General features: G+C 55.6%; 1 protein-coding gene across 4 annotated transcripts in view; it reads left to right on the top strand.

Annotated features, from left to right (window-relative positions):
- The first annotated feature begins 1918 nt into the window (after positions 1–1918).
- The window catches only part of SLC6A9 (solute carrier family 6 member 9), a 36031-nt gene continuing 35494 nt past the window's right edge, over positions 1919–2455 (top strand). For 2 of the 4 annotated variants that reach the window (XM_021712524.1, XM_021712523.1), the window contains exon 1: positions 2027–2213. The gene's annotated coding sequence lies outside the window, so the exon portion shown is untranslated. Of the gene's footprint in view, positions 2214–2351; positions 2420–2455 lie in introns of those variants that run through there. The other 2 variants (XM_021712519.1, XM_021712520.1) reach the window with 2 other exon arrangements.

Below are 2455 nucleotides of genomic sequence, written 5' to 3'. Positions count from 1 at the left end.
GATAGAGCCTCAGAGGACTTAACCCTGAACACACTTCCCCTCTCTTCTTCCAACCTACCTGATCCCCGGGCTCTGAGCCTGAAGGCATTCTGGAGGTCTGGCACCTAGCATTCTGTGCCTGCCTCCCCTCATAGGAAGGATTCCTTTGGGTAGGTGGGAAGCCTCACCCTCCTTGGGCCAAAAAACCTCTTAGAACCTCCAGAGAATGTTCTCACACTCAGTACCTTCTTCTTAGCCCACCCACCCGTCTTGTGCTTCAGGGGGAAGGAAGGAGGCCTTCCCCCCACCTCATACTCTTCCTTGTCGCCCCCCACTATTTGGGGGCCTCTTTAACAGCTTCCAACTGCCTTCCTTGGGTGGCAGTCCTTTTGACAAGCCCCAGGGAGGAGGCAGGGAAGGAGATTCTAGAACCAATTTATGGAGGGAGTTAAGTCCTGGCAGGAGAGACACGGAGGGCTTGGATCCAATCTGCCCGGTCCCAGGAGCTGGGCACACACACACAGCTACACAGGCCTGCTGCAATGCACACAGTTACTCTCACATAGATGTATACCTACAAACACACCATCAGGGGCACAGGCACACCAGGCTGCTCAGGCACAAGTGTGCGTGCGCACACAGACACACACAGACACACACACACACACACACACACACACACACACAAGAAAATACCTGCAATTGGTTCATGGTAAAATAAAAATCATAAACATGCTATATCTGCTAGGTTTAGGGACAAAGTAAAAATGAAAAAAATCTTGCTGATGAGAGTAAGGTGTCTTCTCAGATCTGATCAAGTCTCCCGTGTGAACTGGAGACAGTAGGGACCTTCTTCCTTCTTCCCAGGTGGCCCTGGGGAAGGTTTGTGGAATGGACTGTGTGTAGCCCAAGAGCTCACATTGCAGAAGCTGTGTCTGTGCTTGATAACTGTTTTCTTGTTCAGTGCCCCTGATGGTAAATTAATAAAGTAGAATCTTACTTGTCAATTGGTCTTGTGTGAAGCTGGCATGTGCGCATCAGCTTCTTGGAGGCTGATTGTGCCAAGGGAAAAACAAAACCATTTCCTGGCCAGATGATGGTGAGGACTCAGGGTGCAGAGTAGAGACTGTCTTTCCTGGCTTGGCTCTGCCCCTGTGCAAGTGCCCCATTCAGATTGAGGCAAAAAAAGTTTCCTCTGACAGTGAGTACTAATTGGCCCCTTTCCATGAAAGCTGTTGGCTCTCACAAGTTAAGCAAATGCGGGAGGCTCATCCCAAATGCCAGGTACCACTCACTGCCCACGGGCAGACTGAGCGATGTGCTTTATATACACATACATGTATTTCCTTAGCCCATTCTCTCCATTTTGCATGGGAGTAAACAGGCTCAGCAAAGCTCCTTTTGGCAAAGACTCCATTAGCTGGGATTAGAAGTCAGGTCTGTCTCCTCATGGAGGGAAGGGGGAGCCTGGGTTCTGTCTGCAGCCCCTGAAACACCACCAGAGTAGGGCTAACCAAGCCAGTCGTTCAGGAGAGTTTTTGGAGGAAGGGCTCCCCCCAGCCCTCCAGTTCCAAGGAATAGGAGCCAGACCTTACCCAGCTGTGCCCACAGTCTCTAGCGGCTCTGCTCCACTGGGAATGGAATTTGCTCTGACTTCTCTCTAGGGGAAACGCAGGCGCAGAAGGCCCGGGGCCTGGCGGGCTCACTCCAGCCCCAGCCCCTCAAAGTGCCCCAGACCTTCTGGCTTCATTCCAGCCTAGCCCGAAGGGAACGACATCTGCTTCCTCCAAGGGCCCCAGCTGGAGGGCAGCAAGGCAGGGGCGAAGAAGGGGGCTCCTTTGTGGAGTCCACTCCCAGGGGTTCGTGGGGATCCATCATCTGAAAGCCGGAGCGCCTTGTAATTTTATTCCCTGGGAGGAGGAGCCTGAGAAGTCGGCACGGGGGGAGGGGATGAGATGGGGGGAGGAAAGCCAGGGGAGCTGTTCGGGAGGGGAGGGACTTGGCTAGGTCTCGCAAGCCTTCTCCACTCTTCAAACTTTCACCAAACTCTTAGCCCCCGCCTCCCTGAAACCAAAACACAACAAGCTCTGGTGGAGCAACGAGCGGCGCGGCGGGGCGGGCAGACTCACGGCGGCACAGAGCCTCAGGAGGCTGATGCAACTTTCCCTTTAAGAAAGCCACCTGGGCGCACCGCGGTGCGGACCCAGCACGCCTGGGCCGGGGGCTGCAGCATGGTAAGAGGGCTGAGGGAAGGGGGCGCTGCGGCCCGCGCCTCGCCCGGTCTTGCCGTCGGTCTCAGCGTTCCCGCGGCTCCGCGGGGCTGAGCTCCAGGACCGGCGTGTGCGTGCGTGTGTGTGTGTGATCGCGCATGTATGCGGGCATCGGTGGGTAAGAGTGTGGGTGCACGCACCGGGATGTCTGTCTCGCCGCATAGGTCGGGGTAGGTGCGTGCGTCTGGGTGTCACCGCTGTCACCA

The sequence above is a fragment of the Carlito syrichta genome, unplaced genomic scaffold, assembly GCF_000164805.1.
Source record: "Carlito syrichta isolate Samal-C Ts95f unplaced genomic scaffold, Tarsius_syrichta-2.0.1 Scaffold303334, whole genome shotgun sequence".
In the NCBI taxonomy this organism is placed as follows: domain Eukaryota; kingdom Metazoa; phylum Chordata; class Mammalia; order Primates; family Tarsiidae; genus Carlito; species Carlito syrichta.
This window is presented reverse-complemented; position numbering and strand designations above follow the sequence as displayed.